General features: G+C 39.7%; 1 long non-coding RNA gene across 1 annotated transcript in view; it reads left to right on the top strand.

Moving 5' to 3' along the window:
- The window catches only part of LOC145407898 (uncharacterized), a 10,078-nt gene extending 664 nt beyond the window's left edge, over positions 1-9,414 (top strand). Inside the window, exon 2 of the long non-coding RNA XR_013898814.1 lies at positions 8,867-9,414. This is a non-coding gene — a long non-coding RNA (uncharacterized LOC145407898). The remainder of the gene's footprint in view (positions 1-8,866) is intronic.
- Positions 9,415-23,812: the final 14,398 nt, after the last annotated feature.

Here is a 23,812-nt window from a genome sequence, read left to right as displayed (position 1 = left end):
CATTTGGCTTGTCACTCAGTGTAGACTCATCCACAGGCAGAAGGAAGAGGAAAGAATGAAGGAAAGAAAACCAGAAGAAGGAATATAAAGTTACCCGTAGGCAGAAGGACGAGGACAGAATGAAGGAAGAAAAGACAAAAGATAATGGAAGACAAGAAGGATGGAATACAGGAAAGGGCAGACATCCGAGAGCAGCACAACCTCGAGTGAGTGGAAGGTGAGCGCCCCCACCTACTACCGATAAATAATAATAATAATAATAATAATAATAGTGATACATCGCTAAGGAAGAGCTGTTACGAAGCCTAATATCCCACTAAGAATAAGTTATGTATAATATTGTTGTTTTCACACACACACACACACACACACACACACACACACACACACACACACACACACACACACACACACACACACACACACACACACCGCTCGCTGGTGCAGTGGTAACGTTCTCGCTTGCCAACTGGTGGACGGGAGTTCGCGCCTCGCTCAGGTTGCGAAAAGTTTCACTGATGAAGTGGGTGATTACTGTCCCCCTGGAGCAAGGGGACGGGTGTGTGCGTGTGTGAAGGTCACAGCCTTGCCCTTAGATCGGACTATATGAGCTCCCAGCTCCCTTCCGGGAGGGTAAAAGCTGACAATCACGGCCATCAAGTGATCCTGACCTACCCGGTGAATAAATTACACACACACACACACACATTTATTTCCTGTTTTCGTCAGTGTCATTCTTCTTCTCATATATGACTGTTTCGCTGTATTTTTCACTTTATAATAATAATAATAATAATAATAATAATAATTATCTATCTATCTATCTATCTATAGCCCGACGCCCTAATCCCGCAAAGGGTGGCCGGAGACAAAACGCCTCCAAGTCGCTCTGTCACCCACCATTTGACTACCCTCCCCCCAACTCACCCCCCCTCCCTCACATACCTCTCAACTCCATCCCTCCACTTCATCCTCGGTCTACCCCTCCCTCTCCCTCCCTCCACCTCACCTACATACACCCTCTTTGCCAGTCTTTCATTCTCCATTCTCTCCACATGTCCAATAATAATAATAATAATAATAATTTAGTGGTAGTAGTAGTAGCAGTAGTAGTAGTAGTAGTAGTAGCAGTGTATCATTACTCTTCCCACTACTATTGTCATTATTATTATTATTTTTATAACTATCACTATTATTATCCTCACCATTATTCCATATGGTGGGGATATAGGAATCGCCCCTGTCCGTCCGTCCTTCCGTCCGGGCCTGTATCTCGTAAACTACCAGGTGGATTGGCTTCCTATCACACAGAAAGATAGAGTATGTGTCGTAGTTGATGCCCGTATAGGTAAAATTGCCATATTGTCTGTACTTCACGAGCTATGACCATATAAGGAAAAATCTGTCTTGTTACCCCCACCAAGGAGGATGTGTTTTACCCAGCGTTGGTTGATGTGTTTGTCTGTCTGTTAGCAGGATTACTCAAAAAGTTGTGAGCGGATTTTGATGAAATTTTGTGGAATGGTGGACTATGGGTCAAGGAAGAACGATTAAATTTTGGGACGGATCCGGATCCAGAGTATCGCGCACAATATCTCCAAAATTTCGCAGTGAATTTCAATGTAATTTTATGGAATGATGGGCCATGGACCAAAAACGAAAAGATAAAGTACGGGGCGGATCCGGATCCTATATGGCATTGGCGGAGGTAAGCTCTCTCTGAGCGCTTTCTGGTATTATACAGTATTTTGGAAAATCCTTGCTGGATTCTCTTCATATCTTACAGAAAGGAAGAGTATAAGCCCTGGTTTATATCCTCATATATGAAACTGCCACATTATGTTATACGAGCTATATCCATACAAGGAAACTAATCTGTTAATAGCTGTATCTTGGAAACTACTTGCTGGATCATCGTAGAATCTTAAAGAACAAAAAGCGGTGCTTGGCGCAGGAAACCCGTGCCTGGCAGTCATTTTAGTACTGACGTATAAACACAACAGGATATTAGTCAAAGATGTCATATAAAAATTGGAGTAAATCGGGTGAAAACTTATAATTTTTAGCCCATCTGAAATTTTAGGCCCGACCAACCTGACCTTGACCCTCCTACCGCTAAGTGGAGGGTGACCTCCTGATGTAATAATAATAATAATAATAATAATAATAACAATAATGTTTATTTCCACCAACAGTGGCTATTCTTGTTACAAAACATATACACAAAGCATTTACATGACTGAAGAATGACAGCCTAATTTATTGTAAGACTGCAACCTTATCTGGGTACATGTCCTGTAGCATTATATTTATACAATGTGTTGTTACATATTAAATTGTATCATTATTTACATTGCAGTTTTAGACTGGGATTCTTCATATATTTATTACAGAAGTAATGAAGAACTCCAGTAGAATATACATATGGGTTACTTCATAGGTTCTTCCTTATCATTATACACCGTTGGTGCCTAAGGGTTAAGTTCATTTATTGCACATTAAATAGATTTACAGATAAGATGATTGTTAATGTTATTGTCAGAGATAGGCGAGTTCCTTATGATAATAATAATAGTAGTAGTAGAAGGAGTAGTAGTTGGAGTAATAGTAGTAGTAATAGTAGTAGTAGTAGTAGTAGTAGTAATATGAGTAATAAGTGATAACAATAATAATAACAAAACTGAAAATAATGATGATTGTGATAATAATAACAGTAATAATTATAATAAAAATAATAATAATAATAATAATAATAATAATAGTAAAAATAATAATAATAATAATAATAATAATAATAGTAGTAGTAGCAGTAGTAGCAGTAGTAGTAATAATAGTAACATATATAATAATATTGATAGTAACAGTAACAGTAGTTGATAGAGGTACTAGTAAGGATTGGTAAAGGTTAGTACTAGTGTGCTAAGGGGTTAAGGGGACTGTGGTAGTGTGGGGGTGGGGGACTGTTTACTGGGGGATGGCTACGAGGGTGGTGTAGGGCAGGGGGTGGGAGGCGAGGTTTAGCGCAGAAGAGAGAGAGAGAGAGAGAGAGTAGTTAGTTTGTACATACACATACAGTAGTTGTTTTGTGTTGGTTTTCAGTATTTATCAAGGAATACATTTTTTAGTCTTAGCTTAAAGGTTTTTGAGTTACTGGTCTCCTTGACATACGGGGGAAGTTCATTCCACAGTTTAGGTCCCTGTACTAATAGGGATCTTCCACCAACATCTGTGTTAACCTTGGGAACGTAGAGGTTATTGCGTTGCCTTGTGATACTGCAGGTGACATCAGTTACAGTGTAAAGATTTAGGAGGTAATCAGGGTATAGATTATTTAGGTATTTGAAGATGGCAACCCCTGTGTCATGAATTATTTTACTTTTTATGGTTAACCATTCTAGATCTTTTATGATAAGAGTTATATGGTAGTATTTTTTTGCTTCATCTATAATTTTAGCTGCAAAATTCTGGAGTTTTAGAGCATTTGTTACAATAGTAGTGTTTGTTGTTCCCCATATTATATTACAGTAATTTAAAATGCTTAGCACGAGTGATTGTACAATGATTTTGCGAGTTCCTTTGTCAAAGTAATCCTTAATTCTATTAACATACATTAGAGTTCCCATTACTTTTTGTTCATTTCATTAATATGTTTGTCGAATACCATATACCTGTCGATATATGCACCAAGATTTTTTACATGTGTGGTTGGTTCGATTGTGTTGTCATGGAGTTTTATTTTGACGTTTCTTGATAAATTCGATAGTAATTGTCGAGTCCCTATAAAGATGCATTGTGTTTCGTGAGTAGATGGAGAGAACACTTTAAGGAATTTTTGAACGTAGACGATGGAAGTAATGCGAGTATAAGTGGCTGGGGAATGGCTGGGAGAAGGAGGGAGGTGAGAAGACAGGAAGAAATCAGTAGGATAGAAGTTGTGGAAGCAATAAAGAAAGTTAAATCTGGGAAAGCCCCAGGAACTGATGGAGTGTGTGGTGAAATGCTGAAGCATGGGGGAGAGATAGTAGTAGAATGGATGTGGAAGATGTGCAGATTAGCCTGGGAGGAAGGTAGAGTCCCGGAGGATTGGAAGTCAGGTATAATTATTCCCTTGTACAAAGGAAAAGGGGAAAAAGAAGTGTGTGGTAATCACAGGGGCATTTGTCTTCTTAGTATAATAGGAAAAGTGTATGGTAGGATACTTATTGACAGAGTTAGAGAAAGAACAGAGAAATTAGTTGGAGAAGAACTGAGAGGCTTTAGGAAGGGAAGAGGTTGTGTAGATCAGATATTCATTCTTAGATCTTTAGTGGAAAAGTTTCTAGAGAAGGGAAAGAAGTTGTATGCGGCTTTCATGGATTTGGAGAAAGCATATGACAGGGTGGATAGACAAGGATTGTGGAAAGTGTTAAGAATATATGGAATAGATGGGAAGTTGTTGAATGCTGTGAAGAGTATGTACGATGGTGCGAAGGCTGCAGTGTGTGTGGATGGTGAACTAAGTGAATTTTTCTCTTTGAAAGTTGGGTTGAAATAGGGATGTGTCATGTCTCCATGGTTGTTCAATCTATACATGGATGAGGTAATAAAAGAGGTACAAGGTAGGGTAGTGGATGTTGGAGTGGCCCTGGTGAAAGAGGATAGTGTTTGGAAACTCCCTGTACTGTTGTTTGCAGATGATACTGTGTTGTTGAGTGAAGACGAAGGGGAGCTGCAAGGCTTGGTGGATGAGTTTGGGAGAGTGTGTAAGAAACGGAATCTGAAGGTGAATGTAGGGAAGAGTAAAGTGATGGTCTTTGAGAGTGGTAAAGTCAGTGAATGTACAGCGAGGTTGGATGGTGAGGAATTGGAAAATGTAAGTACGTTTAAGTACTTGGGTAGTGTGATGAGTAAGGATGGAGGTTTGGAGGGTGAAGTGCTTGAAAGGGTGCAGCAGGGAAGAAAGGTTGCTGGTTCTTTGAAAGCAGTGATAAGAAACAGGGAAGTGAGCATGGAAGTGAAAAAGTTACTACATGACAGTATTGTGATACCAACTCTAACCTACGGAAGTGAAGCTTGGACATTGTTGGGAGGACACAAGTCAAGAGTGAGAGCAGTGGAAATGAGTTATTTAAGAGGAGCCTGTGGAGTCACATGGAGAGATAGGCTGACGAATGAGGATATAAAGGAACGTTGTGGTGTTGATTTGGATGTGATAGGGAGCGTTATGAGGAACACACTGAGGTGGTTTGGCCCTGTGGAGAGGATGGAGGGTGAAAGACTGACGAAGAGTGTATGTGAGTGCGGTGGAGGGGGAAAGAGGGAGGGGGAGGCCGAGGATGAGATGGAGGGATGGGGTGGAGAGGTATATGAGAGAGGGGTGTGTGAGTTGGGAGCAGGGCAGTGAAATGGCGGGGGACAGGGCGACTTGGAGGCGATTTGTTTGTGGCCACCCCAAACGGGATTGAGGCGTCTGGCAATAGATAGATAGATAGTGTTTCGTTTGCGTTCATCATCAGCTCGTTTCTCAGGAAGTACAGGCTAGCTTTGCGTAGGATTTCCTCTGTTTTGTTTATGAGAATGTTGATCTCGTTTACTGTGTTGCTGTGGAGAAATTGAGTATCATCGGCGTATTGTACTGGTATACAGCCAGTGATGTATTCTGACACGTCGTTTACAAATATATTGAATACTATTGGACCTAAAATTAAGCCTTGGGGGACACCATAGTTTATGAGTAATTTTGAAGAGACAGTACTATTTAAACGGACTGACTGTGTTCTTTCACTCAGATAGCTGTCAAACCAAAAAGTGTCTACTTTTGTGTTAGTAAGTTTTTAATAGAATGGTGTGACTGACGCAGTCGAAGGCCTTGGATAGGTCGCATAGGGTTAATAAGGATATTCGTTTATTATCCATATTGTTATAGATTTTGTTAGTGATGACCGGCTGTTTCAGTGGATAATTTAGGTCGAAAGCCGTGCTGGTTGTTAGAGAGAAGTTTATTAGATTCTAGGAATGTTGTGAGCTGTGTTGACACGATTTTTTCGAGGATTTTAGAGAAAATGGGGAGAAGAGAGATAGGACGGTAGTTGCTGGTGTTGCTTTTATCTCCGTTTTAAAAGAGAGGGGAAACTATTGCGTGTTTCCATAGTTTAGGGAAGACACCGGTATTGATAGAGGTGTTTATGATAAATGTTAAGTAGAAAGCCATAACGAACACAGAATCTTTAATGAAGCGAAGGGAAATGTTGTCAGAGCCGAACGATTTAGATTCGTTAAGATGTTTAATATTTTGAATCACCGTATCTGCATCAACGGGATGGGGCCGGAAGTGCGAGGCTGCGCTATTTATATTTATTTCACTTTCGCATTCGACCGTACTTTGGCTGTCTTGTAGGGAGCGCTGGGTTTTGTCATAGGTATTTTTTCCCACGTTAGCGAAGTAGGCATTAAAATCATAGGTTTTGTTTTGTTCGTTTTCTCCTATGCATGTACTGGATTTGAGTTTGGAGGAGGGAATTATGTCTTTTACTGTTTTCCAGGTTGAGGAGGTATTTTTGGAGTTCATAAGCTGACTGTGATAATATTCTTTCTTTTGTTATATATACTAGTCTTTTAACCTGTTTCTTTAAATCTTTATATTGACTGTAATGTCGGATTCAGTCGATCTGTTTTTAGGATTTTCTGGGCCCCATTTCTGTTTTTCATAGCTTCACGTATTTCGTCGGTCATCCAAGGGGCGGGAGGTCGGCGTATCTTCTCGGTAACCATAGGAGCACAAAACTGTAAGTTTTTGGTGATTGATGTTAATGTATTTACTTGTTCGTTTGCGCTATCTGTGTTTAGTATTTTATTTAGGTTATCGGTTTCATTGAGAATTTGCCAGCAGGTGTCCTTATCATACCGGCGTTAGTCACGAAAAGTGTGTAGGGTGGCGGGTCGTTTTGTATTACTAATATTAACTATAGTAGTTATAAGATCGTGGTCTGCAACAGGATGAGGGATTACGTCGGAGTTCAGTACCAAATCGGGTTTGTTAGTAATAATTACTTCGAGTTGGATGGCTGAGGTAGGTGTGATTCTGGTGGGTTTATTTATGATTTGTGTTAATTGATTGTTTCTGATAATACGATGTAATTTACTATTATTCTGAAGAAGATCATCACTTAGATCGCCAAGGAGAAAGATTGGTTTGTTATGTGTGCACACTGTTCGTAGGACATCGACGATATATATAGTCAAAGGAGTTTGAGTGGGCCTTAGGGTGTCCATACATGCAGCCTATTATAACTGAAGGCATTTTTCTGCACTGAACTTTTAGTCATAAATCCTCAATACCTGTTTGCTGTGTTACGTTTGTTTCAATGACGTCTGAGTTTAGGGACTGCTTAACATATACACAAATACCTGACCCACGGCCATTATCACGTCTGTGCACAGTGTAGTTGGGTATATTTACATACGCATTCGGAGTGTGGGGAGATAGCCAAGTCTCACTGACACAAAGGATATCCATGTTTCTGTCATTTATTAATGTCTTTACTTCTTCCAAGTTGGCTAGTAAGGACTGAGCATTTATATGTTCAATAGGAAGAAAACCTTTTTATAAATAAGAGCTTTGACCATCGGCTTGACCTTTGCCACAAACCCAGCGAGTGTAAAGATGGCAGACTCGACTTTTGTGGCCATAGTTATAACACTTGGAGCACTGTATTTTATGTTATAGGATGCAAATTTGAAATGTGCACATTTAGGATTTGGTTTCATGTCGATGTGACGAATTTGAAGAGTTATGGCGGAAAAACATTGTTTACATTTATTTGGGCCTACAGCCTGGACCTTGGCCCGATTAGACCCAAAATTTAATCAATTATTCAGAAGGTCGTAGTCCATCATCCCTATAATTTTAGTCAAAATCGCACCCTTAGTTTTTACGTAAAGTTGTTAACAGACAGACAGACAGGCAAACAAACAAAGAAACAAACAGACAAACCGAGTGAAAACGATAGCCTACGAATCTCCGAGCCCCTCCGGGGCGGGTAGGGGTAAAGATAGTGTACGAGACCTAGTTTATGCCACTATATATATTCGAGTAAATATATGAAATCGGCACAACTATTAGTGCATATCTATATATTCTTCACCGCATGATGGGGAGACGTCCTTGTTAAAGGCTTATTATTATTGGTGTTATCATTATTATTATTATTATTCCAGCTACTATTATCATTATTATTATTATCACCCTCTACTACTGTTATTATTATTACTATTGTCAATTTTACTATCATTGTCACTATCACTACTACTGTTATCATTATCACTGCTACTCTTATCACTACTATTATTATCACCATTACTATTATTATCATCAGTACTACTATTATTCTCATCAGTATTACTATTATTATTATCATCAGTACTGCCATTATTAGTATAACTACTGCTATTATTATCATTACTACTACTATTATCATCACAACTATTATTATTATCACTGCTACTATTATTGTCATTATCACTACTAATATTATTATTGTTACAGTTATTATTATTATTAACATCACTACTTCTATCAGTACTACTGTTATTATCATCACTACTACTATTATTATCACCACTGCTATTATTATCACTACTGCTTTTATCATCACTACTATTACTATTATCACTACTACTCTTATTATTGTCACTGTCATCATTATCACTGATACTATTAATACGGGTACCACTACGATTATTATTATCACTACGACTATTACTATCACAAATACTACTTTCATTATAACTGCTGCTCTTACCATTATCATCATCACAACTACTATTATCATCACTACTACTTTTATCATCACTACTACTATTATTATTAATTCCTAACCCACAACAGGTGAGAGTAAGCCCGCGTGTTCGTCGCATCCCTGCTGCTTCACGCTTCCAGGCGGCACGTGTTACTGCCGTCTAGGATGCCCCTTCAGAAGGATGAGGTCATACAGGGAGCCCACCACGACCACAAGGACAACGAAGACGACCAGTACGACTCGAGGTGACCCCAGCATCGGCAGTGTGAGTAGTGGTAAAGGTCGTCGTGAAGCCCCCAGTGGTCGTCGCGCAGTATGGCCGTCGTAAGCAAGGACTCGGCTCCATTATCCTCAACAAGAACGACAAGAACACCAACAAAAACAACAATAACAACAACAAGAATGACAAATAAACAAGAGCAAAGAACAAGAACAACAATACCACCACAACAACTACAACAACAACAACGTAAAAACAAAGGAAACAAACAACAGCAAAAACAATAACAAGAATCCGTCAACAACAAAAACAATGACAAATATAGTCCTTTCATCTTAGCTTGGCCCAGATTTTCGTCCTTTTGCGGCCTGTTTCACGTAGCTCAGTGGCACATAAAAAAAAAAAGAAAAAAAAGAATAAGACAATGCTAAGGCTATACATCCCTCCCATAGCACTTCTTCCTGACTAACAATTTGAAGCGGTTAATAAGGGCTATATCTCCCCCCTTCCCTCGTTCCGAAATTCCCTCTTGCGTTTAATAAAATCACTTGGATGTGATATGGATTACATGAAAAGGTAAATAAAAAAGATAATCTCTCTCTCTCTCTCTCTCTCTCTCTCTCCAAATATATTGTTCAGAGAGTGAAATACCATGTCTCATTATCCTGTGTGGTGTGGTGTGGTGCGGGTATTACTGACTGGTGTGGTATTATCCTGTGTGGTGGTGTGGTGTGATCGTTACTGACTGGGATGGTATTATCCTGTGTGGTTGTTTGGATGTGAGTATTATTTACTTGTGTGGTATTACCCTGTGTGGTGATGATGTGGTGTGGTGTGGCTATTATTGATTGGTGTGGTAGTGTCCTGTGTGGTGGTGTGGTGTGGCTATTATCGACTGGTTTGATATTATATTGTGTGGTGGTGAGGTGTGGTGTGACTGTTACTGACTGGTGTGTCATTATCCCGTGTGGTAGTGTGGTGTGGGTATTACTGGCTGGTGTGGTATTATCCTTTGTGGTGGTGTGGTCTGGTGTGGGTATTACTGACTGGTGTGGTACTGTATTATCCTGTGTGGTGGTGTGGTGTGGGTATTACTGACTGGTGTGGTATCATCCTGTGTGGTGGTGTGGTCTGGTGTGGGCATTACTGACTGGTATTATAGACAGAAATCCAGACAACAAAAGCCCCCTTGCTCCTTCCAGGCTGTCTGGTAGAGAGTTTAACCCTTACCATGCCAGCGACATAGACCTACGTCCCCTTCAAAAACGCCGGTGACGTAGATTAATGTCCTGCAGCATTGAAAAGTCAGTGCAAGTAACCGAAGTAAAATGGAGAGTAATATCATATCTCGCTAACTTCAGACATTTCTCCACTACACTTTGAACACTGATTTAGGAGCACAGGAGGCGAGTGAGTCTTTACAGGCTCACATGCCACTCTCCTCTCTAACCTCGAAGATTTCAGAGGCCTACTGGCACCAACCTGACTCGATTCAACCAACTTTCTTACTTTGCTGATTACTTTTATTAGTGCCAGGGATCTTATATTGATGTATTAAGCCAAATTACCCACAAAAAATATCCAAAATCGGTTCACAAGCTCACAGATGCTCTGCTCTCGTAACCTTGACGATTTCAGAGGTCGAGTGGCACTAAACTGACTTGATTCAACCATCTGGCTTTACTGATTACTTTTGTTGTGCCAGGGATCTTATACAGATGTATTAACCCCATTTAGCCAGAAAAATAAAAATTCAAAATCGGCCGGCATTGAGGGGTATCTTTTTATTCTTTTTTTTTTTTTGCCCAACACGGTACGGGTTAAAAGGCTGGAGGTCAGAGGATAAGGGAGAGACTGACTGAGGGCGATAGTTCCCCATCTGACATACGGGAAAGGTGATAATGATGATGATGATGAGGAGGAGGAGGAAGAGGAAGAGGAGAATGATGAAGGTGGTAATGGTGGTGGTGATGATGATGGTTGTAATGGTGGTGGTGGTGGTGGTGGTGGTAATGGTTGTGGTGGTGATGGTGATGGTGGTAATAGTGGAGATGGTGATGATGGTGGTAATGGTGGTGATGGTGATGATGGTGTATAGTGAGAAGGAGAGGAAAAGAAAAAGAACAGCATTTGTGGATATTCCATAACGCCTCTTCCTTAGCAATTTAATATACACATTACACCCCAGTTTTCTTCTATATCTTATTAACGCATATTATGAAGGTATTTGAAATATATACGTAACATACGAGGGAATAATAACATGTAGTGGGTAAAATAATAAGCCAGAGAGTAACTGTTACGAGACCGCCCATGTCGTTCTTGTGAGAGAGAGAGAGAGAGAGAGAGAGAGAGAGAGGCTAGTTTTTGGTGATCTTACTGAATGAAATTTTTCCAACTTCTATTATTTTCTTTTTACTTCTCTCGTTTTACACCATCCATCCCTCCCTTCCCCACTCCCATCCTCCCTCCTTCCTTCCCCCTTTCAGTAGTAGTGGTAGTGGTGTATAGATGTTGGTACTGTCTGTGTGGCTAGCAGACCCATCGACCACAAACAAGCAACATCTTCCTGTGACAGACATTGCCTGGACAGGGTAGGAAGAGGGTCCTTCCACACGGCGAGGTGCAGGTAAAATGGAGGCATTCCTGCAAGAGGATGAGCTGTGTATAGGATATGTATGAGTAGTAGTGTCACCCAGACTTTATCTACTTGGTAAGTGTGGTTGAGTTTCCCGCCTGGGAGTGTTGTGCAAGGCTAGCTGTCTATAGGATATATGTATGAGCAGTAGTGTCAGCCCAGACTTTGACTACTTGGTAAATGTGGCTGAGTTTCCCGCCTGGGAGTGCTGTACGTACATGGCCAGCTTTCACGTCACTGCCAGTGTAGTACCTCCCGGGACGATGATAACCATGACGCTACTATTTTTTTGTTGGTCTAACGGGTGCTACAGCTTGCCCAAGGGTGACCCGGGACTGTGCAGGGCAGGGGCGTTCATCTTCCCTGAACCCGACACATCACACGGCCGCATACCCATGATGTGTTGGGTAATGACTATTAGGTAAACTATTCTCATTTTACTCTAGTTTGGCCCAGTTTTTTTTGTTATTTTGTAGTTTATTTCACACTCTACATTCCTTCCATAGCACTTCTTCATGACTGGCATCATATTCTAGTGTTAATCTCTTGTAACAGCTTATAATTCAAGATGGAGAGATGGCAATTTTAGGCCAAGTTAAAGTGAAAATGGTGTAATACATAATGGAGTATAGAGGAAGGCAAACAGTAGGAAATCCATTATATATTTTTTTATAATGCAATATATTTTTTTTTTTAATATTTAACTAAAACCACATACTGAAATTGTGCTTGATTATGGAGAAGCAGTTTTTGTCTCACTTAAACCGTCTTCAGTTGTAAATCAAGATACTTATCTAGCTAGCTATTACTCTATTTTTATCTATAATCTATTTATAACTATTTGTGTGTATGCATGTATGTATGGACGGATGTATATGACCATACATGTCTATACTGTGGAGAGAGAGAGAGAGAGAGAGAGAGAGAGAGAGAGAGAGAGAGAGAGACAGACAGACAGACAGACAGACAGAGACAGAGACAGACAGACAGAAGCTTAGTCTCTCTGTCTCTGTTTCTGTCTCTGTCTGTCTGTCTGTCTGTCTGTCTGTCTCTCTCTCTCTCTCTCTCTCTCTCTCTCTTTCTCTCTCTCTCTCTCTCTCTCTCTCTCTACACACACACACACACACACACACACACACACACACACACACACACACACACACACACACACACACACACACATTCCTTTCCTCTTTCTCTTCCTCACTACCACCAACCTCATCCCCACAAATCACTCGAAGGGAAAATGGTGGCGGAGTAGTGAGAATTTCCCCAGTGTTTGTTCACTTTGAGGTTGTTGCCATGTGCGATAAAGTGTAGATTTATTAACTGATATGATAGCGAGTGAGACTGACAAGGAGAGTGTATGTGAGGGGTAGGGGAAACCTGAGGATGCGATGCAGGGATGGAGTGGAGAGATATGTGAAAGGATGGGGAATGAGACTGACTAGAAGAGTGTATGTGAGGTTGTAAGGGGAAACCTGAGGATCTGCTGGGATGGGATGGAGAGATCTGTAAGAGAGGGAGGTGGAGAATGAAACTGACTAGGAGTATATGTGGGAGGTGGAGAGGGAGACAAAAGGTGAGAGGGATGGATAGATGAGTGGTGAGATTCACATATATGAGAGAGGATGGTGATTCAGAGACTGACTAGAAAAGCTATTATTACTACAACCAGTACTACTACCACCATCGCTGCTACTACTGCTACAACTAAAAATATATATATATATATATATATATATATATATATATATATATATATATATATATATATATATATATATATATATATATATTAAAGGTAACTTACCCTGAAAGTAATACAAGTACAGTATGTGCACCAACTTTTCACAGGTCAGATGAAGAAATAGAAACATTTTATGACATCTCCCAGACTATGGAAGAAGAAACAACCACATATACTGTACGCATAGGAGACTTCAATGCAAAAGTTGGTGAATCAAAAAATAGAGAGGCATGTATGGGAGAATTTGGAGTGGGAGAAGGGAATGAAAGAGGAGATATGGTGGTATATTTTGTTGAAATGTATGAGAACAATTAACACATCCTTTCAAAAAAGAACAGGGAGAAAGTGGACCTGGAGAAACCCAGATGGAGAAATACAGAATGAAACCGACTTCATTATAGCAAAAGAATAACACAATCACAAATGTCACAGTTATCAACAAAGTAAATATAGGAAGTGACCATAGAATGGTGGGTTGCACAGCCAGATTCACTTTCAGAAGTAAAAGAAAGAAGATGAGCTGAATGACAGACTAACAAAAGTGCTAAGAAACCAGAGAAGGTAGTAGGAAAACCTAATACAACCAGAGCCAAAAAGTTTTCAGGAAAGATACTCGAGCTTATGAAAAAAAAGTAAAGGAAATGAAAGAAAAAACAAAGAAAGATGAAATAGAACGAGTTGAATTAAATAAGCTTATCAACATGAGACAAAGAGAGAGAGAGAAAAAAAACAGGAACATTGAGCAGATCAAAGAAACAATTAATAAAGGAAACCGTCTGAAACCGATCCAACGTAAAATGGCACTAGGAAAGCAACAAATTACACCACTCAAAGACAAGAATTGTGAAGTCATTGAATGCAGAGATAAGATGGTGAAGAGAGTTGAAGAATTTTACAATGAACTGTAAGCATCAAAGACAGTAGTACGAATAACTAACTTTTCATTTGACACAAGTGAAATTCCTGAGGTAACATCAGATGATGTTCATATTTCTCTTAAAAATATGAAAAGAGGGATGGCTCAGGGAGAAGTTGGAATAGTAGCAGATTTACTGTTGGATGCAGGGGTAGAAGTACAAAACATGCTTGCTCACTTATTTACTCAATGTATGGAAAAGAATATTTCCAAAACATGGTGTAACGCAATAGTTACGGTAATTTACTTTAAAAAAAGGTGACTCAAAAGATCTTGGTAATTATCGACCCAATAGCTTATTCTTAGTCATTTACAAACTCTTCACTGAAGTCCTTACGAACAGATTAACAAATTTATAGGAAAATTAACCTCTTGAACAGGCATGATTCTGATGCGGGTATTCGACTACTGATCATCTACACGCAATGAATCAGCTAACTGAAGAAAACGACGAATATAATAAGCAACTGTGCTGAGGTTTTGTTGATTACGAAAAGACTTTCGATTTAGTGAAAAAATGGAGTTCCCCCGAGCTAAGCCCTGTATTGGACTATATAGCCCCGCTAGGGTTACAGGAGCGAGCTACCACTCCCGGCACGGCAGCCCGGGCGAGGCTCGAACTCGCAATCTCGATTTAGTGGAGCACATAACAAATAAAAATTCATTGCGAGAACAAGGAGTGATTGAGAACATTGTAAAATTGCTCAAAAACATATATGAAGAGGGAACTACTGCAGTTAAATTTCATAAGGACTCTTGGAAAAAATTTAGACTGAGAAGGGCGTGTGACAGGGACATAAAATTTCACCAATATTATTTACAGCCTGCCTAGAAAGTAGGTGGAGGAAAGCTAAATCATTTAAGATTTGCAGATGACATTGTCCTAATCTCAGAAAGAGCAGAGGCACTGCAAGAAATGTTAAATGACCTGAACAGAGAAAACCTCAAAGTAGGGCTTAAGATGAACCGGAGGAAAGCTAAAGTAATGTTTATCCTAATCCACGAACACAAAAGAGCGTCATCAGGATAAGTGAAGAAATTCTTGAAGAAGTCGAGCAGTACAATTACTTGGGGGAAATGCTAAACTAGCGAAAGATCACGATAGCGAAATAAAAAGATGCATTAAAACTGGATCGAAACTTTCGGTTAACATAGAGACATTATGAAGAGTAGCTTACCAGTTTGTATAAAACGAAAATTATATAACGGATGTATAATTCCAGCTATGATGTATGATTGTGAGACCTGGAAACTGACAAAATCGATGGAAAATAATCAGTTCTCAGAGAGCAATGGAATGGTCAGTTTTCGGAATATCTTTAAGAGACAGGAAAAGATCAACTTCTGTAAGAGGGCAGACTAAAGTCAAATATATTATAGAAGATATAAAAGAACAGAAATGGAGGTGGCTAGGCCATGTAGCAAGACTAAGGTGTCAAGGGGTTTTTATAATATCACGGTATTTTTATAATAAATGCTTAAATATTATTTAATTGATAATAATATTCAATAATATTAAAGAGCAGGGACAATGATTGTCTTGCTAAATCAAGCAACGATTCTCTCAGAACGAGAATTTATAAACTTTCTCAACAGTACACAGCAGAGGCTAATTACTCACAAATGCTGAATTAGTACTGTTAGCCTCTGGAGAAAGTTACTTCACCCCTGACAATAAATAACTAATACTAATAATAATATTAGGTCCTTGCTGATGCTTAACTCCTATCTGGCACAACGGATTTTTAGTTAATACAACAAGACTGGTCTAAGTACCAGTTATGAATAGTAAAACGTCTATGTGGGAAATAAGCTTAATTCGGAGAAATGAAACAAGAGTTTACTTTACATTAAGCTCAAGAAAAAGAACTGTTAAATTTATTGATTATAAAAAATAAATTTAACGTTACATTTCAAATCAAATCAATGAGACCGCACTCACTCACTCACACAAAAGCTAAATACTTACGCCTAGGAAAAACACCTTAACTAAACTCTTAAGACTACGAAAATACAAAAGGGAAATACTATAGTCGATGAATGCTTTGTATTACCAAGGTGGGAGTACTGGAGACTGTGATCTTGTGGAGCTTGGGTGCTAGCTGACCTCTCCTCTCACACTTCTGGAGCACAGGACCTCTCTCCGTCAAAGCAACAACTAGACTGAGTAGGTCGTGGGAACAAAAGGGGAGCAGTAGGCTGCATTTATCTAACGGTCAAGTGAGCGAAACGCGCCCAAAACAAATCGCTCGGCGGAAGCACTAATGTCTCACGCAAAGACGATAATGTATGACACTGAAAAATTGATTTGACAAAGCTTCCGTCCGAATGAGCGGTTAACTGAACGATAAACAGTGAGTTTTCCACTAATAGGTCGTGCCTTCTCACAAGAGGGGAATGTCGTGAATTTGATTCGTGACATAAGGGATAGCCGATGGAGCAAGAGGCTGAGTGGCTGGACACCAAGAGATTGTAGGAGTAGCAGAAATAGGCCAGACATAAGGTCGAGAGATGAGAGAGAAATTTCTAGGGAAATCGTGGCAAAGATTGGCTCGGTCATGGAATTCATGGAGATGGTTGGGGGAGACCTTTGCTCTGCAGTGGACGTGTAATGGCTGATGATGATTGTATATATATATATATATATATATATATATATATATATATATATATATATATATATATACTGTCCCGCAAAGTTCCAGGTTCAAAACAAAAGAGTTAGGTAAAATTATAAGTTAAAGTTTAATGCTCAAACTAACAACTAAACATTCAGGACTCATAACGATAATGTAATGGCAAAAAACAGGTTAAATATATGGTTAACGGCAATAGTCTCTATTAACACGAAATTAGCATGAGTAAATTTATCTAAGTCAGCCCTGATAAAATGAGAAAACCAGATAATGCTCAGTTAATGCAAGATATATTATTACAGATAGAAAATATTATCAAAAATGACTGACATAAAAACACATGAATCACAAAAACCTCACTAGGCCTACGAATTAACATCTTATGCTATACAGTACAAGGAAAAAATGTAATAACACTTATACTCAAATTACACAGCTGCTAGATGGCTGGAGGCTTCCTGAACACTCACAATAATAATAACAACTGTACAGGGGAGGACAGAGATGTGAGCAAAATGAGGAGTAGAACTAAGTGGCAATTAATGCAGAGACTGAGCTCATTATATAGGGGCCGGCAGAGCTTGATACAACTTGTAAGAAAGACGCGCAAATGAAGCCATAGGGGACAAAGAGTTGACAATCCTGCTCTGAACAACAGAAAGAACGACTTACTCTACTATAAGGGAGGAGGGGGGGAGTGAGGTAGAACACGCACTATGGAAGCCACGAGGCGAATCGTGATCAAACATGCAGCACACCGTACGTTAGAATTACACAAAGGATGATGAAATCATAGGCTATGTAACACCTCCCCACAAAGAAAAAGAAATTTCCAAAGAAAATTTCTTATTACTCTAAAACAATCTGTCTAAAGTCTAGATAAGCAATCTGCAATAACATTTTCTTTCCCCTTGACATGTTGTATGTCTAATGAATACTCCTGAAGAAGTAGACTCCATCTTGTCAATCTCTGATTTATATCTTTAAACTTACTAAGGAATTTCAGTGGGTTATGATAGGTATAAATGACTATGGGGTCAAAACCAGAACACAAATAAAATGAAAAATGCTGTAAACCCAAAATCAAGGCCAAAAGCTCTTTCTCAATAGTTGAGTAGTTCTTTTGAGGTGGAGTGAACTTCTTATTGTAATAAGATACAGGGTGTTCAATACCCTGATCATCCTCTTGCAGCAAAACAGCCCCAGCTCCTGATTCACTTGCGTCAACAGCCATCTTAAAAGGCTTAGCAAAATTTGGAGTAGCGAGCACTGGCTGACTTAATAGGATAGCTTTAAGTTTACTGAAAGAGGATTCACAGTATTCGGTCCAGACAAATTTAACTCCCTTTTTCAGTAGGTCTGTAAGTGGTGATACAAGAATTGAAAAGTTAAGAACAAATCTCCTGTAGTAACCTACCATTCCCAAAAATCTTTGTAGCTCTTTCCTACTTTTAGGTCTGGGAAGATCACTTATAACCTGAACCTTAGCTCCTGGTGGTGCAACATGTCCATCACAAATTATGTACCCAAGGTACTGAACTTTAGCTTGACCAAACTCACACTTTGATAAATTAGCTACAAGATTAGCCTGAACCAAACGCTCAAGAAATTTATTGACATGACATAGGTGATCTTTCCAGTTGTCACTAAAGATTAGTACATCATCATTATAAACAACACACCCTGCCAAACCCTCTCTTACAACATTCATGAGCTTCTGAAAAGTGGCTGGTGCATTCTTCATACCATATGGCATTACAGAACATGCAAAAGTCTTTCCTAGTGTTAAAAAACATGAGATCTCCCTAGCACGTTCAGTCATAGGTACTTGCCAATATCCCTTTAACAAATCAAACTTACTTATGTACCTAGCCTTTCCGATCTTGTCTATGCAATCTTCCACGCTAGGGAGAGGGTAAGAGTCTGTTTTGGTTATCTGATTAACACGTCTGTAGTCGATGCAAAGCCGCTGTGACCCACCTGGCTTAGGGACTAGAGTGACAGGAGAACTCCACTCGCTCTGACAGGACTCAATCATCTTGTGGTCCAACAGGTAGCCAAGCTCCTTCTGGATGAGAGGAACTTTCACTGGGTTCACACGGTAAGGAGGCAATTTAATTGGCTTTGCGTCTCCAACATCGACATCATGCATCAACACAGTGGTTCTTCCTGGAGTGGCATGGAACACTTGCGGGTACTCCTGCAGTAATGCCGAAAACTTCTGCCTTTCCTTGGGAGCTAGTTGAGAAAGCTTAGTCTGGAGATCATTCATGATATCAGGATTCTTCCCCAAACTATCACTCAGGCTCATGCTGCATGGGAGAACTTCACTTGCAGACTCGAGTGGAACAGCTACAGTGCAGACTGGGTTATTTTCATCCCGCCTGTGATGTAACTTTAGCATGTTGATCTGACAAAGTTGCTTGTTCTTTCTAGGATCTGGTGTGGCGATGACATAGTTGACATCACTGAGTTTCTTCTCCACGAAATAAGGACCACTAAACTTGGCTTGAAGAGGTTGCCCATGCACCGGTAGCAGAATCAAAACCTGATCTCCTGGCTGAAAGTGGCGTAACCTGGACTTCTTATCATACCAAGCCTTCATCTTCTCCTGAGCAGCTCCTAAATTCTCTCTCACCAGCTGTAAAGCAGTGGACAGCCGTTCTTTGAACTTCATCACATACTCCAGCAGGTTGACGTCATCTTCCTCCGACAGCCAGCATTCCTTGAGTAGCTTAAGGGGTCCTCTTACTTCATGGCCAAACAGGAGTTCAAAAGGTGAGAAGCCTAGTGATTCATTTGGAGATTCTCTTGCGGCAAATACAACGAGTGGAAGACCTTTATCCCAGTCTTTCTGATGTTCCAAACAGTATTTCTTGAGCATCGATTTGAGTGTTTGATGATATCTCTCCAACGCTCCTTGGGTCTGGGGATGGTAAGCTGAAGACGTGATCTGGGTGATGCCCAACTCTTTCAGAGACTGCTTGAAAACATTTGACATGAAATTACTTCCCCAGTCTGACTGTACCTCCTTGGGCAGACCAAACTTTGTGAAGAACCCTAGCATTTCCTTAACCACGTTCTTTGCTGAGATATTTCTAAGTGGAATGGCTTCAGGATAACGAGTAGCCATATTAATCAGGGTCAACACATAAGAAAATCCTGAAGAAGTCTTAGGAAGAGGGCCCACAATATCCACCAACACATGGGTGAATGGCGCCTCAAAAGGAGGAATGGGAACTAGAGGTGCAACCTTTTCGGTCTGATTACACTTCCCCACAACTTGACAGGTGTGACAAGACTTACAATACCAGGAAACATCCCTGAAGATACCTGGCCAGTAGAAGTGTTTCAAAATTCGTGCCACAGTCTTCCTCACTCCAAGGTGTCCTGCCAAACTGGAATCATGAGCCACTCTAAAATATCCTGCCTACAAACACGAGGGATGACAACTTGATGTACAACCTTCCTTTCACAGTCGGCTGATGCTGTTGGGGGTCTCCACTTCCTCATAAGTACTCCTGACTTTATATAATAACAAGTAGAAGCACCAGCTGACTCTTCCTCACTGCAAGCAGAGTTAGCTAGACCTTTCAACTCAGGGTCAGCAACCTGCAACTCAACCAACTCTTGACGAGACAAATTATCAACACTACGGGGTACTGCCTCATCTGGTGAGTGGTCCAAATTAGCAAGAAAAGTGTCAGCTAGGATAACATCATCATCATCATTATCCTCTAAGTCACCAGTAACTTTAGACTTAGCCCTAGTGACAGCACATGCAGAGAACACATCAGGGACATCACAATCCTGGGCCGCAGCCACTGGCTCACTAGACAACTGAGGAGCTGGACACACTTGACTTCCACCAATATCATTTCCAAATAAGTAAGTTACACCTGACATTGGGAGTGTCTCAACCAACCCAACCATAACAGAACCATTAACAAAACCAGACTCTAATTCACTCTGCACAGAGGGACAGAGAAGTAATTATTCCTTACACCTTGTAAGATTACAGTTTCATTAGAGGAATTAGCATTAGAGCCTAGAACACTGGTCAGCATGAGGGATTGGCAAGCACCTGTATCACGATATATTTTAACTGATTTCCTGTCATTACTGTCCAGAGGACTGACAAAACCATCAGACAGGAAATTAGCACATGAACTCTTGAGAGTGTCACCCCCGTTACTGCTCAAAAGAGGAGCTCCATCATGAGGATTTAATTTACCCCTCAAAGCAGGTTCATTTAACTCAGTTAAAGAATTCTGGGAACTCTCAAGGGTGGACACTAGACCAATTGACTGAATATTTAAAGACTCCTTTTTGTTCACATCACGTTGTCTTTGGAAACATTTCTCCGTAGTATGACCAAGCTTACTACAATAAGTACATTTACTTTTCTGAAATCTAGAGGTGAAGCTGGTATTTACTTCCTGAGAAACATCATCTTTATTCTCTTTCCTGTTACCTGTACTCTGAGTAGAGGCAACGTACTTACTCTCAGCTTTCCTTTTTTCTTTAGAATATCTCTTGTGAGTGAGAACATATTCATCAGCTAAAACTGCAGCATCAGACAAATTATCTATTCTTCTCTCATCATGATACAGGCTTACATCTTTACTAATACACCTCTTGAAGTCCTCCAGCAAAATCATCTGCTTAAATTTGTCAAAATCAGAATCCACATTCTTAGAATTTAACCACTGCTCTAACAGATCTTCTTTGATTTTTGCATACTCAACATGGGATTGCTTATCTTGCTTATAAGTTGTCCTAAATTTTACTCTATAAGCTTCAGGAACAAGTTTATAGGCCTTAAGAATCAAGCTCTTAACTACATCATAATTATCAGATTGATCCTGAGGCAAAGATGCATAAGTTACTTGAGCTTTACCAGTGAGAACAGTTTGAAGGAGTACTGGCCAATACTTTTTGCGCCAATTAAAACCTGTAGCTACCCTCTCAAACAACTGAAAATACTTTGTTAAATCGGATTCATTAAAAGGAGGGACAAGTTTAACATTTTTAGCCACATCAAAATCATAAGAGCTGGATGATCCAGTTCCACCTTGTTTCATGCGATACTCATGGTCTTCCTGAATCCTAGCAAGTTCAATTTGTGCCTCCTGAGAACGTGCCTGAAACTCAGCCTCCTTAGCACGAGCCTCCTGCAGGGCTAGCTGTAACTTAGCTAATTCAATCTGTGTTTGCTCATTTGGAGGAGTTACATTAAACAAGGTTTCATTAATCATGTCGACAATTTGATCTTTAGAATGATGAGAGCGAACAGCAATTCCCAATTGTTGAGCAACAAGCTTAAGTTCATTCTTTGTTCTGTTTTCTACATCACACACTGTTTGCACATTTGACAAAAAATCTTTGGCTTCATCAAGAGTAGTAATAGTAAACATCATGAATAAATCAGTCACAAAATATCAAACAATATCCTTATGATAATATCCTGAATATCCTGATAAGAGGTCGCCAAACTTATGTTACGGAACAGAGAAAACTTTCCCGCAAAGATCCAGGTTCAAAACAAAAGAGTTAGGTAAAATTATAAGTTAAAGTTTAATGCTCAAACTAACAACTAAACATTCAGGACTCATAAGAATAATGTAATGGCAAAAAACAGGTTAAATATATGGTTAACTGCCATAGCCTCTATTAACACGAAATTAGCATGAGTAAATTTATCTAAGTCAGCCCTGATAAAATGAGAAAACCTGATAATGCTCAGTTACTGCAAGATATATTATTACAGATACAAAATATTATCAAAAATGACTGACATAAAAACACATGAATCACAAAAACCTCACTAGGCCTACGAATTAACACCTTATGCTATACAGTACAAGGAAAAAATGTAATAACACTTATACTCAAATTACACAGCTGTTAGATGGCTGGAGGCTTCCTGAACACTCACAATAATAATAACAACTGTACAGGGGAGGACAGAGATGTGAGCAAAATAAGGAGTAGATCTAAGTGGCAATTAATGCAGAGACTGAGCTCATTATATAGGGGCCGGCAGAGCTTGATACAACTTGTAAGAAAGACACGCAAATGAAGCCATAGGGGACAAAGAGTTGACAATCCTGCTCTGAACAACAGAAAGATCGACTTACTTTACTATAAGGGAGGAGGGGGGGAGTGAGGTAGAACACGCACTATGGAAGCCACGAGGCGAATCGTGATCAAACATGCAGCACACCGTACGTTAGAATCACACAAAAGATGATGAAATCATAGGCTATGTAACAATATATATATATATATATATATATATATATATATATATATATATATGTACTGACGCAATCTCAAGAAAATATCCAGGCCTTATCGATGCCTCAGACAGGAAAGGAAGAATGGTCTGGTGTTCGGACAGGAAAGCCAGAATGGTCTGGCGTTCGGACAAAGCTCCAAACCCACTCCTCTCCATCCTTCCTCTGCCTCCTCTTTCCCCAAGTACCACCACATTTGATCGCGACCTTGCTCACTCCTTTGCTTTGCGGTTCGAAGCAGCCCTTATGCTAATGACATGTTGTGATTCCATGTTACGTAAAAACATTTGAAGAATTTCTGATTCCACATTAACATAAAAAACGTGATGCAAAATGGGATGAACTATACATTGGTTTGAAATATAAATTACTGAAGTATTTCCCATAACATTCAAGAAGTTCCTTATCTCTGTCTGGTAGAGAATTATATTGTTAGAAGTCTCTTCAGCGAGATGGACGGGCGACAGAAAAACTGACTGAAAGACATACATAGTTATGCCTTAGAGAGATTCATCAAAACTATTTTCATTTTTTCTAAATATCACGAAACACATTTAGTGTGTGGATGAAAGGATG

The sequence above is a fragment of the Coenobita brevimanus genome, chromosome 74 (genome assembly GCF_032717465.1).
Source record: "Coenobita brevimanus isolate Jiangsu-jjx chromosome 74, ASM3271746v2, whole genome shotgun sequence".
Lineage (NCBI taxonomy): Eukaryota > Metazoa > Arthropoda > Malacostraca > Decapoda > Coenobitidae > Coenobita > Coenobita brevimanus.
Note: the sequence above shows the minus strand (reverse complement) of the source record. Positions and strands in the feature narration are given on the sequence as shown.